Source organism: Ursus americanus, chromosome 2 (assembly GCF_024610735.1).
Source record: "Ursus americanus isolate L20-20 chromosome 2, mUrsAme1.1.p, whole genome shotgun sequence".
Lineage (NCBI taxonomy): Eukaryota > Metazoa > Chordata > Mammalia > Carnivora > Ursidae > Ursus > Ursus americanus.
In genome coordinates this window covers 61,757,227-61,771,610 of record NC_142128.1, presented here as the reverse complement: position 1 = coordinate 61,771,610, position 14,384 = coordinate 61,757,227, and positions in this window count along the sequence as shown.

The following is a 14,384-nucleotide window of genomic DNA, read 5'->3' as shown; positions in this document are numbered from 1 at the left end:
GCAGTGTTTTAACTTCTTACTGACATAGTCAAACATATTGAAAGCACATGAACTTGTTTAAAAAACAAAACAAACTTTGCCACCTTTTCTAAATTCAAAGTACAAAGAAAAAAACCTGTTTTGTATTTTAAATCCCTTTTTCTGTTAATATATAGATTCAGCATTTACTTCAACATAGATAGTGTACTTCACATAAATATTTATGTTTAGAAGTTAATAATATTACATATACAAACTTACGGGGTTTTATGAGAGTAAAGTATCCTAATGTATATTCAATGATTTGTAAAATGTAATGCTATTAGTGTTAACATTTCTGTGAAATAATTATTTTCTCCATGTTAAGGAGTTTAGTAAGCTATGTGGGAGTAGATGGAGATAGATTAATTTTCTAAACTTAAATCAAAATTTGGATTTTGCTTTATTCTTTTCACACTCCCAGATTGACTTAAACAATAACCAAGTGAGTAACAGTGTTCACAAGAAAAAGAGCCCCGTAAGCAGATTCCTGCTACAGAAGGCACACCGTGGACCAGCTATTTACCTTTTACTAGGTTTTGTCACTATGGAGAAAATAAGAGTTACATCAAATATGTGGCCTTTTAACAATGACTTTCCCACTAATAAAACTGTCCCTGAAACACTCCTGGAATCAAACCTCTTAGGTTAGTTATTCCATTTCCCTAGGGAGGAAAGTGAGAAAGGAGGAAACTAAAAGGGTTTCTCTTTTGCAGATGAAAATTTTCCCCAGAGTCAGTTCTTCATGTTCCCTTATTAGATTTATGAGACAAGCCTATAGTCAACCAAAGGAGGAAATCACGGGAGTATCCAAGAAAATCCTACCCCACCTAAGAAGAAGACTTTCCTTTTTTTTTTTTAACTGCATTTAGAAATACCCCAGGTAAATGGAAAGTTTGAAATACCCCAAGTAAATGGACAGTTTAATTCAAGCGATTTGTTATTGATACTATTCTCAGAGAGTTGTGAAGTGAATCAGGTTAGGTCATTAATCAATGTATTCCAAGGTTATACTTTGCAAAAATTCACTTATCCTTATTTCCTCTTGACTTTTGCCTGTCCAACTTGGATTCCCAGACATGACAATGTAATGAGTAATCAATCTGTCTTCTAATTCTAACTAACAGAATTAGCATTTTAGTGAGCACTTGATATGCATTCACACTGTATTAAGCACTTGGTCTTATTTAGTCCTGTCTTATGAAATAAGTGATTTTGAAGTAAGCATTGTTGTAAACTGAACTAACACAACAAGATAAGTAGAATCTTCAAACTATTTTTTTGTTGAGAGTATAGGTACCAAGTTTTAGCCCCACAAATTTGTAACCAAAACATGCATCTAGCCATTTAATACACACACATTCAGTAGTAAGAAGACACAACAACAGTTCCCAGCTGTCTGTTCTAGGTAATCCAACATATCTTACCAAAAAAGTTTCCTTAATAAGAAGATGCAATCTTATTCTAGAGGCAGGATTCCATTATTTTATTTTCAGAAAAATACATCCCTCCAATTTTTCTCCCACTCAGTAGCTGGACACAAGACTGTTTAAGGATCAAACTTTGTATTCCATCCATAAATGGTACAAACTGCAGGGCTTGCTTTACATAAGGAAGTATAAGGAATAATGTTAGAATATTCTAGAATATTCAATCCACATATCTTGAATATTGCTTATTTTATCCACGAGATGCCACTTTAGCAGTCATTATATAAACTAGTACTAAATCCATCAATGAAAAATCTAAATGTTAATATATCTTACGTTAATAGAAAGGCCTCAGATACCAGGGCACCGGGTGGCTCAGTCGGTTTAAGTGTTTGCCTTTGGCTCAGGTCATGATCCTGGGGTCCTGGGATGGAGCTCTGCATTGGGATCCTGGCTCAGCAGGGAGCCTGCTTCTCCCTCTCCCTTTGCCTGGCACTCCCCCTGTTCGTTCTCTCTCTCTCTTGTCCTCTCTCTCTCCCCTGTCAAATAAATAAGTGAAATCTAAAAAAAAAAAAAAAAAAAGGCCTCAGATATTGGTTGCCAATATAAATAACTTGGCTGTTCTAATAAATCCCTCTAGAGCATGGCCACTGTAATCAGAGACAAGCTGAACATTCCAGAAGGATAAAACTCTGACTAGAATAACTTTCCTTAGAAAACACAATTAAAATCCACATTTGTGTTATAACATAATGACCACTGTAGCACCCATCCTAGAGGTGAAAAAGAAGACATTTGGCTACGTCTAGTGACTGGCTTCCAGTCATGAATCAGACCTGGAGTTTTCTGACTCAATGCTCACATTAGCTCCACTTCACCAGGGCGTCTTGTGGCAGCATCATTCACCTAATACAAACAAAAAAACCATGAAACTTTAAAGATATAAACTCCTCTTATTGTCAGCCTTCTACAGAAATATATCCTTTCCCCCTTAACAGCAAACTAAAAGGGGACCAATAAAACCTAAGGAAATTTAGAAATTACAGGCCACATATCTGCCTTCTGCAGCTTTCTTTCTTCCACTCTGGCCAAGTATTTGTTGTGGCTAAGTCCCTTCTTTAGAACTTGATGAAATGTTTATGTAATACCGGAAATGAAAAATGAATGAATGAATGAATGAATGTCAAATCTTTCATGTCAGAGAAACCAGAAACATTTTCTAAGTTCTAGAACACTAACTAGACCTATAAGATTATTATATCCATAACTTAAATTCAAAAAAATCGTGGGTCCAGAATGACCTATAGGAGTACCCTCTCCCAAGAAAAAGATAATCCCTGCATTCATGTTAGACAAGTTTACAGGAGGTGAGTAGACTTAATGGACAGAAAATAAAAGAGGAAACAATTACTTTAATTTTTCAAGAATGATAGTGAATCTGATCCAAGTATTTAGAGTCAATTACTTGTAATGTAAACACAAGTTTGTAAAATCTCCCTCTCAGAGGAAAAATGGGACATTATGTGGCCCATAACCTTGTCAAAAGCATCTACTTTTTATTTTACTGACTCATCTCTAAGGGAAAAGCACTTGAAATATTCTTGTTTTAGAGCAAATTTAGAAGTCCTATTGGTTAATGGGAAACGCACACTCTTCCATCTGCCAAAAGGGCTGTATTCACAGATCTGCGTTTACATTGTTGAGATACCAATTAGAAACCACTGTGTGCCTTGAACTCTAAGGAGTCCTATTGTACTACTGTGCCCTCTGGCTGAGCTCCTTAAAAGGTGAGAAGAAAATACTTTTTATGCTCCTGGGCCTCCCTATCCTGGAATTTCAGAAAATGCCACAGAGTTCCAGCAATTTTCACTAAAGTAATCTCATTCTTTCTCTTCACTTTATGTTCAACACCTATTTAACCTTAATCCTGTGCTACACATCTGCGCTAGCGGACAGAACCAAAACATATAGGAAATGTATAAGAAATATTTTTGCTCACATAACTGAAAAAGTCCAGAGATAATGATCATGCTTCAGGCAACCCTTATTTAAAGAATAATTTTTTTTCACCAGGACTGGGTTTCTCCCTTGTAATCCCGTAACTCTGTTTTCTCCCTTTTAGACTATATAGCCAAAAAAAAAAAAAAAGGAAATTGAATAAATAAAAGATGTGAATAATGAACAAACTTGGAAATAGTGATGGTTTGTAAGTTCGAGAAAGCAAAAGCAAAGTGACAAAAATACATAAAAGCATGGAAAATTTCAATAGAGTTTAGAATCTAGAACGAAAAAAGGGATAAAATTGATATTCTAAGACCGAAAAATACAATACCTGATACTAAGAACTCGATAAATGGCTTCAATAGCCTATTAATACTACAAAAGTTCAGAGAATCTCAGCAACATAGACACAATAGCAAATAAAAACAACACCAATAAAAATATTCTACCATGGCATATTCTAATCAAATTATAAAGCCAAAAACCAAAACAAAACAAAACCAGAATCTTTATAAAAGCAGCCAGAGAAAAAGGCATATTATCTTCAAAAGAGCAAATGAAAGCCTGATACCTGGCTTTTTAACAGAAGTGAAAAAGATCAGAAAGCAATTGAAAAATGTTCATAAAATTCTGAAATGTTAAAAAAAAATAAAGAAAAACATTACTTCCTAAAATTCTAAATCAAGCAAAAATGTCATAGAATATTGAAAATGAACAAGCATGTCTTCAGAAAAAATAATAAACTGAGTTTTGTTATGTATTGATTTTAACCATCAGAACCTATACTAGAAGAATATGATAGAAAGTTTTGCAAGGAGAAAGAAAATAACCACTGAGAGAAGAACAGAAATGCAGGAATAAATCTGTGCACATTTCTCTGAGCATTAATGAGACAGAAGAGATGAATCAGTATCACTAATGTTCTAGTGAAAATCAGAAGTCAGATGTCCCATGTAAAAACTTAACCAAAATACGTGCCAGTATTGAGATGAACTATATTTGATGACTTGCTTCCTTATAAAATTCACATCATTTCTTCCTTGTATTAGTATTCAAAATCAGAAATTGACCCTAACAGCACTTCTGTAAGGCCAGAAATTATCTTCATGTATAGACAAAAAAACAAAGGCAAAAAGCTAGCAAGTGAATTGTCATAGTAAAATGAGAATTAAGGCCTTCCTACTCCCCATTAGTTCATTGATTATGGCAAAGCTGATTGTTAGGTATGACCAGACCGTGTCCTCATGATTGTAAGTAAGTATGACAGCTCTAAGTAATTTTGTAAACAAATATATTCTCATCATTTCATTGCATTTCACATGTGTATTTCATAACAGTGTTGCATTATTCTAATCCCAATATTAGAGATGCATTTGAAAACCTTTTCATATTTACACTGATAAAAAGTAGCATCTGGACTGAAACTTAGTAGTAGATTCCTTGCACCAAAATCATTTTTGCCCCTCTTAAAATAGGATAATATAAGGCAAAATAATAATAATAATAATTAATAATTAAAAATAAGCTGCAAGAATGAATTATTTGGATTAAGTGTCCGAAACATTCTGAATGATCTGATTTCATGTGACAGTATTTCTCTATCCCTATAACTTCACTTTTTTCACCCTCTGATTCCATAGTTCTGCACGAGTAACTCCAGAGAACATTAAAGTTCATGTCACTACCAGAGGAATTCCAAATATAATTTGGCAAAAGAAGATAGGATATTTTCATTTAGGAAATTGCTCTTAATTGCCATCTAATTTTGTGTATGATATCTTCCTCTGAAGAAATCATATGCATTCCCTTATGAGAACAAGTAAGCTGTCATGACTTATGAAGTCCCAAGTTTTTTTAATCTCCCGAGGATGATAAGGTAAAAAGGCTTTTCATGCTGTCCTAGTAATTATAAATATATTCAGGATACTTTGTTTCAAGACTTTAAAAAATCCACTATTATTACTAAATTAAAGTATATCAAGTGCAAGAGTGGAGAGCATTGTTATCAGACAGGGGCTGTACCACTTAGAGATACAAAGAGAGATGTTGATATTTTGCAGAGTTGAAACATCTTGGTTACATACAATGACTAGTAGCATGGAAGGTAAATATGAACCCAATAGACATGTAAGGATACGAACGCTGCGTTCAACTCTTGTGGTAAACATAAGGAAGAAGTTATAGAACTTTAAGTGGATCTTGCCAGGAATGGGGAGAGAGCTGTAGTAAACTAACACTGAGACAACTGGATCACTTTTTGCATTTCTTCTTCCAGGTCTTATTTTAATTTCCTTCATTCTTTTATCAGTTTCTGCTAACCTTGACTCAGCCTGTTAGATTTGATTTTATGCTTTCATATTGCTCAAATTTGGTGACTCCCAATTTTTCCTCTAGTAGTTTTTCCCTGATCAGCAGGTGTGCACACACCACCATTCACCATTCCCGCATACATCATACATGTGATAGCAGGCTGGAGTTTTATTTTTATTTCTATATTTGCATATTGCATCACAAACCAGGCACTACCTCAAATTATAGGATCAGGCATCTCTTCCAACGTAAGTAGTATATAAAGGGAAAACTTACAAACTCCCTTACATAAATATATTTACAAAACTCTACATTTGCCATCTACCTGCCTAAAAGGTAGGTCTGGCACTATGGGAGTTGGGACCTTAGTGTAAGAGACATTTCCATTACAAGTTCAAAGTTTTAAACTCAAACACTGACTCCCAAAAATCTTCAGATAACATATAAATATTTAAGAATCAATTTGTATAGGTTAACTAGAGTTGATAAGGTTTATAAGGCAAAGATGAAAATCATTAATTTTAATTTAGGCATGGCCCACAGCAAGTAGAATCTGCCTTAATCCTACTAATAATAGTAAAAAATAAGGAAACTAAAACCTATTTTTACTAATATTGCCTATTTTCTTCTCACTGGATGTAGTCCATGGAATCAATAGCTTGGATCCCGATTCAGGTGAGCAATTTAATTCTAGATTTAATATACAATTGGGTGATTCAAAGGCACAAGCTAAATAAATGAGCATGAGAAGACTGAAGAGCAGAGATTATTCACGCCCATATTTAGATCTCACAAAGAGTAGGTCCACTCTTCTTCTGTACCACTTACACTTCTTACGTATTATACCATGTATCTCCATGGACAAAAAAAAAATAAGTAAATTGTAACATAACATATTAAACATAACATATTTAATTACCTCACTTATTATTCTGTTCACTCATTAAACAAATATTAATTAAGCATGTTTGCTAGTTACTGATTGAAGTACTAGAGAAACAGCAATTTTAAATTCAGTTACAGCCCCTACATTTATGGAGGTGTTGCATTTCCGTGAGGAAGCAAATAAAAAAAGCAAAGAAAACAATACGAAACAATTTAGTGTTGTCAAAAGTATTAAGAAAGAGAGGAAGAAAGGATTGCAAAATAAATACTAATGGCTGGCAAGCTTTTAGTTATCAGTGAAGGCCTCTCTTAATAAGAAGCATTTCAGGTAATGTGAGAAGAAGCTAGACTCTTGACAAATGAGACAAAGAACATTGCAGATCTATAGTACAGAATATGTGAAGGCTATGAAATTCAAAAAATCTTGGTGTGTTCAAGGAACTAAAAACAGAGGAGCTTTTTAAGAGTCAGATTAAGGATAAAGATTAAGAGAGTTGCTCAATATAATGCATAGCTTGTGCTACACCCCTCAGATGGTTATAGGAGGAAAAAAATACAATATTGATGAGGAAGTATGAAGCCTAAGGAATGGGAGTTATCTCGTCTATAAAAGGAAATATTCAGAGAAGAATGGGGGTTCCCTTCAACTGCCTGAAAAATACAATAATATAAAATGCACATTAAACTGTCATAGGCTTGTATGAAGATTCTCCGATTGGAATGGGATGATGTGTGAACATTTCAGCATTAGAGATTTGGATTTAGTATAAAAGAGGATGCTCTGGTTGCTCAGAGATGCCCAAAGACCAAATGAGCTACTGTAAGAGATTTTCCTTTTCTTACTCTGGGTTAGATATTTGATAATAAAAATATTTTTTTGCCCCAACTAGGAATTTTTCTATATTTTTTTATGTTTTAGTTTACTCAGAACAATCCTACTACTATTACTGTTATACTTATAAGGAGCTGATGCACATACACACAAAATTATAATACAGATGGCCAAATGGAGACTTTACGATGAGCATAAAATTGAAGTAAACATTGAAATCCATTACCTGTGGGCGTCCAGAATTTATATCCAAGGGTTCTGCAAATCGGCACATGTACTTTCATAGGCAGCACATTAACTCAGATGTGAAAGATGTGAAACGCAGCCTCCTACGCAATTTAGGACACGAACAAGACCCAGACACCCAAATAAAACATAACTGAATACTGCAGACTACTGAAGATTAGTAAAGAGGAAAACAGAGTTTTCACTACCACCAGGAAGATTATAGACACAATTTCAATTAGAAGAAAGGCAACATTATTTTTATAATGTGCTTTGTCCAAGCACTAAAGAAGCACAAAAAAGTAAATGTCTCTTTGACCCCTATTTGCTCCAAGCCTTTTGAACACTGATGCTCGCCTTTCAGTTACTTGGGCTTCTGCCAATCTCCTTTCCCTCGAGATTTCAACATTTCTACTCAACTGCTTAAGGTATTTGAAAATAGACTGTCCCAAGGAACATTTCTAGTGCCAGCTGTTTGTCTGTGTTTAAAGAGGGATATGTACGAGATATTGTTTGATTTCTGTCTTCTTTGGTTTCTGAACATTGTATTGCCTAAGTTCACACAAAGAATGCACGGCAAAACTGGATTTTATGACCAGATCTATCCAGTAAAAATAGCTCCCATGCTAAATGTCTTAAAAAGGATAGCAACTCATGGGTGTTTCTTCCTCTCCCACTCACCACTCAACACATTCTCATCTTCAACCTGCCTCCACACGTGAATGAATCTGCTTAAGTTGTCACTGTTGTCTTTTGTTTTAAATCCATGAGATACTTTTGAATCTTCATCATTACTAAAGTGTGAGCAATATTTGACAAAGTTAACCGTTTCTTTAAAATATTTAAAATCTGATTTTCATAAAAATCTATCCTCCTGGTTTCTACATTTCTTGACAACAGGAATGAATACTGGATTTAATCAGGGCTCTATACCCAACAATTCTCTTTTATTCTTGCTCTATTCTTCCTACCAAGTAATCTTACATATCCTCACAGCATCATCATCATGTTTGCAAATAATCCCACAATGAATACTTTTATCTCAAAGCTCTTTCTTGGTTTCAGAACAACAACAACAAAAAACCCATAATATATAAAAATCTTAAGGTTTCTTTTTTTTTTTCTTCCCCTTCAGATGTATGCTTTATCCACTAGTGCTTGTCTGAGCAATAAAATCCTGTCTTGGATCCAGGCACTCAAGGCAGAATTATGAAGACAACATTAATTCTTCTATCTCTTTATTTCCATCAATGAAAATTTAGTTGTTTTTATCTTTAAAAGATCTCAAAATATATCTACACATATTTCTATATAGCCCAACAGGCATTCCTGACAAACTCCACATTCTGCTAAGTCATGCACTGATAAAACATAAATTATGGGGAAAATAGGATTAATGGTAGACCATTCAAAATCTATGCAAATTTGTTTACCAGAACATTAACAAATAAATGTATGAATAAATGAATACATGAATAAATGAATTGATGAATCATTGCTATTTCAGGAAATGACTTAATAATCCAGGCTGGCAATGATTAAAATACCTAGAGGTTAAGTCTTATATTAAAAACATGTGTTTGTGTGTGTGTATGTGTGTGTGTGTGTGTGCCCATGCATATATGTACACATTCATAGTAGAAATGCTAGCTTGTAGATAGTTACTACAACTAAGGTGGGCACAGGGGGCACAGGAAAAAGTGCAACTTTTCCAGGAATTGTATATCATATAAGATAGAAATTGGGTTCAGCTACTCATTTTTTAAACTAAACTTTTTATTTTAAAATAATCATAAACATGTATTTGTAAGAAATAACGTAGAGAGGTGCTGTGTACTCCTTACCCAGTTTTCCTGAATGGTATCATTTTGCAAAATGATAGTTCAATATCACAATCAGGATATTGGCATTAATACATTCGAGATACAGCACATTTCTACACCATAAGGACACCTTAGGTCACCTGATTCCCTATTGCCCAACTGCCTCTTTAAACTCCAGCAACCAGTAACCTATTTTTCATTTCTATATTATATGATATCATTATAGTATATTAACATTTCATCTTATTTATGTATATTGATATAGTATAAGATTTCAAAAATGTTATATGAATGGAATCATACAACATGTAACCTTTTGGGATTGTTTTCTTATAGAATAATTTTCTAGGGATGAATATATGCATGTGCAAGCCGTTGTATGTATCAATTGTCTGTTCCCATGTAGTATATTCCATGGTATGGATGTATTATAGAACCCTTCATACCTTGAAGGTCATTTGGGTAGTTTTCAGTTATTCCTATTACAAGTAAAGCTATTATAGACATTCTCTTATAGGTTTTTGTGTAAACATAACTTTGTATTTCTCTGGGATAAATGCTGAGGAGTTTAACTGATGGGTTGTACAATAATTGCATTTTTTGGAAAGAAGCTGACGATGTATTTTCTAGAGTTACTATATCATTTTAAATTATACCAGTATGAATGGCCCAGTTTTTCTGCATCCTCACCAACATTTGATGCTGTCACTATTTTTTCAGTTTAGCCATCGTGATAGATATGTAGGCTTTAATTTCAATTTCCCTGATAGCTAATTATGTTGAACATCTTTTCATGTGTTTATTTACCATTTGTATATCTTCTTCATTGAGGAAGACGTCTCTTTATGTCCTTGCTTATACTTTAATTGGATCATTTGCTTTTTATTACTGAATTTTGAGAGTTCTTTATAAATTCTAGATAGTAGTTCATTGTTGGATATGTGGTTTGCAAATAATTTCACCTTGTAGCTTGTTTCTCTTTATCCCCTTAACATATCCTTATTTCTTTATCTCTTTCACAAAGGAAACACTTATAACCGCGAGGCAATCAAATTTACCAATCTCTGTTATTAAGTATTATGCTTTTGGTGTCAAGAAGTCTTTGCATACCCATAGATCCTAAGGATTTTCTATTTTTTTCCTTAAGTTTCAGAATTTCACATTTTAGATTTATATCCATAATCTATTTTCAGTTAATTTTTGCATAAGGTATGAAAATTAGGTCACAGTTCACTTTTTTGCCTGTGGATGTCCAAATGCTCCAGCACTGTGTGTATATGTATAATTTCATTGTATATATACTTGAAGCTCTAATTTGAGATGTGTCTATTTCTCTTTTCAGGTCTATCAGCTTTGGCTTCACATCATTTGCAGTTGTCATAAATCTGTATATAGGAATTCTATTTATGATGGAGTGATTCGTTTATAACATAATATTCTTCTTTGTCTCTGATAATTCTGTTTTTCTCTGAAAACTGAGGGACCTCACCACATCATTCCTCAGGTTCCAGGGCCCTGGTTGGTTGCCTATTTCTATATTTCAGAATCTTTAGTTAGTTTTATATATAATTCCCAGGGGTTTTTGTTGTACTTAGTGGAATGAACAGGAAAAACTATGTTACTCCAACTTCCCGGAAACAGAAATCCCAGGCACTCATTTTAACTTCCTTAGAGCTGAAAAGTGTTTGTGCAGCAGCCAAACAGAATGTGTTATAGAAACATACATGGTAACAGAACAGACTGGGTTTTCTTCTGTCCACTGGCTTAATACTTAGTTTAAGTTCTCATTTCTACTTCTTCCCCAGGAGAATTAACAGAGAACTTTTATAAATGTAATATGATTTAGACCTTCCTATATGTTACTTCTATAATAAATTGTAAAACAGAAGATCCTGAATCATTTTTCTCCTACCTATCTTCAACAATTACTTTCCAAATATGCTAACCTTTGTAAGTTTCTAGAATATTCAGTTATTTTCCACCTCAGGGTCTTTGAATATGGTTTTCACAGTACTTAAAACGCTTTTTCTCCCAGATGATTTCCTTTTTCTCCCAGATTTACATTGTCTATTTTACTCACCCATTAGGTATCATATTAACCATAAAATATGAGGAAGCCACCCCGGTATCCAAGATTAGATTACTCTTCTTTATATTCATTAGCATGTTTATTTTTTTAATCAAAAGACACATTCCATTTGATATCCCGAGGCCTACATTCCCTGACTTTTTTTTTAATGGCCCTTACACCTGGAACCCAGGTATACTGACCAGTACGCAGTAAACAGTCTGCCCTAAGACACCTTGGTGGCCCATCTAGTCATTGCTCTTCAGAAAGAGCAAGGTGTTTAGTTAACTTAGTATACTTCACACAATAGGTCAAGAAAAAGAGGAAACAATTGCATGCAAACACACACAAACACAGACACAAAAACCAAAACACAAAAAACAGGCATTCACGCAAATCCTTGGAACTAGTTCTTCCTACGGGGCAGTTTTAAGTGTTCTAGAATTCACCCCAGGAGACCTTCACTGCTGTCCTTTGAATCTTTTCTCTGATGAACAGCCTCAGGGCATTACTCTCTTTCTGACCCAGCCCTACTTTCATCACCTGGCCATGGATGGGCTGGCTCCTTCACCCAAGCAACTCCATCTGGGAATACTGACCCTTTTGAATACCTGGGGGGATGGCCAAGGGCCATCCTGCAGGCAGAGGTCATTTCTCTCTGGTTAAGTTCTATAGGTCCCCTCTTAGCCCAGCACCTAAACAGTCAAGAAACAGTTGTGACATCACTGAATTTAAAAAAAAAAAATGAAAGAAAGAGAACATGACTAAATAATTACACTTTTCTGCATTCTCTCCTCCTAACTTGCAGGGATATTAATGAAATTGGAAGTGACAGGTGATCTGGTTAACATAACAGGTTAAATGCACTTCGTTATCTTCCTCTCCATTTCCTTCTGCAACCTCACTAACATTGCAGTCAAAGGATTTTAAAAACAGGCATAAACTAAAAGGTTAAAAAGAATGAAATGAGAGGTAATAGAAGGAAATGAATGTATTTTAAAATATTTTAGAAGCAGAAGAGATGAAGTAATGGCAGAAACCATGCTGAAAACAGGTTGTTTTTTTTTAAGATTTTATATTTAGAGCAGCAGGAGTTTATATTTAGAAATTGTTAGAAAGCTGATATTTTTGTTAGTAGCCTTATAATAGTTACTAATTAAATGATGTATTATCTTTATAAATAAACAGTAACTTTAAAGATACACATCTTAAGTGAATTCTAGTGGGATTATAAATTTAATCTATAATTAATCTATAATTCATTATTATTTTCGTAAAAACTATTCCTACTAAAATATTTTCTATATTTGTCCTATCATACCAATTTGGTCTTAATGTGAGATTTTTTTAGGGCTTAGTGCAAATTTGTACAAGTATCGTGAGTCAATGAATATCGATGTTTATTTGTCTGAATTTGAGCCTTTTTTTTTTTAAACAGTGCTTGGATAGCTTGTGTTTTTTTTTAATGAGTAAACATTTTTATTTGTTACCATAATTTTGCTGCTGTCACACAGGGTTAGAAATATGGGTGATATCTAGATGGAGTTTTCAGACATATTTTCATATATGGACATATAAATTTTATATTCTCTATTCATAGATACCTGATAACATGGACTTTTTTGGCATCTCGAAATGTAAGATGGTATCATTAGATAGTTATGTCTAGAAGGTAGAATCTTATAGTTTGTCCTATCATAATGAAGTGATAAATATCAGTTACTTAGTGGAAAGAATATATATCTGTGTTCCAGCAAGGTCCGAAAGGCACTAAATATATTTTATTACATGTAATGTATATATTTAATGTACATGTTCAATAGTGGGCATGCTTCAAATTATTATAAAGTTTAGTCAAAAAAGTATAGAAGAGTACATAAATTTTGTATTAAATAACATGCTCAGGAGATAAGTGTTATGTTGTATTTTTCTTAATGCAGAGCCCACATTTGCTTAGGAGGAAAGCATGAAGGCAGGATTGGTTTAAAGAAATGCTAGAGCTGTTAAAATAAATGACCTGGAAATCAGTCTGAAGTAGCTTCATACAGACTCTGGAGCCAGATGGCTAAATATAGACACTAAATTCTGCTGCTTCTGCTAAAGGGCAATCGAGAGACAGCTTGAGCATTATTTAATAAAAGCCACTGCTTCAGAATAGCCAAAATGGTTTAGTCAATTTTCAGTTACAGTTGCGATCTTGTATGTATGTGTGTGTGTGTGCACACATACAGGTATAGATATAAGTACATCACTTAGCATTTGTTCATATTATTCTACTATTTTTTAGTTGATGAGCCTGCAGCAGTCACTGTGTGAGACAACAACAAAATAGCAAAGCAAAACAAAAAGGCATGTTTCCCTGACTTCACCTGACCTCAAGGAATTCACCTACTTCTTAGAAGCACAGAAAAACAGATGACCAAAAGTCACTGTGTAGTTAAAGGGAATTCACACCACACTATGAGTACCAAAAATAAGTCATGTAATACTAAATAATAGACTCATTAAATTATCAGGATTGAAGTCTTTCTGAAAAAGTGAAGCTAAGTCCTGGTTCCTAAAGGAAGAACTGTTTATTTTTATTTTATTTATTTTTTTGTAAACATAGGAAAAATGAAATTATTCCAGGCATGTGAGCACTCCAGAGGACAACATGAGCACAATCTTGAAGGGGAGAGTGTTTTATCTTCACGTGTGTAGGACTGGAGTAGAAATCCACAGTTTCACCACAGAATTCAATGCAAACAAAACAGAAAAGGGGGCAGGGAACAGTTCACAGAGATTTTTAAAAC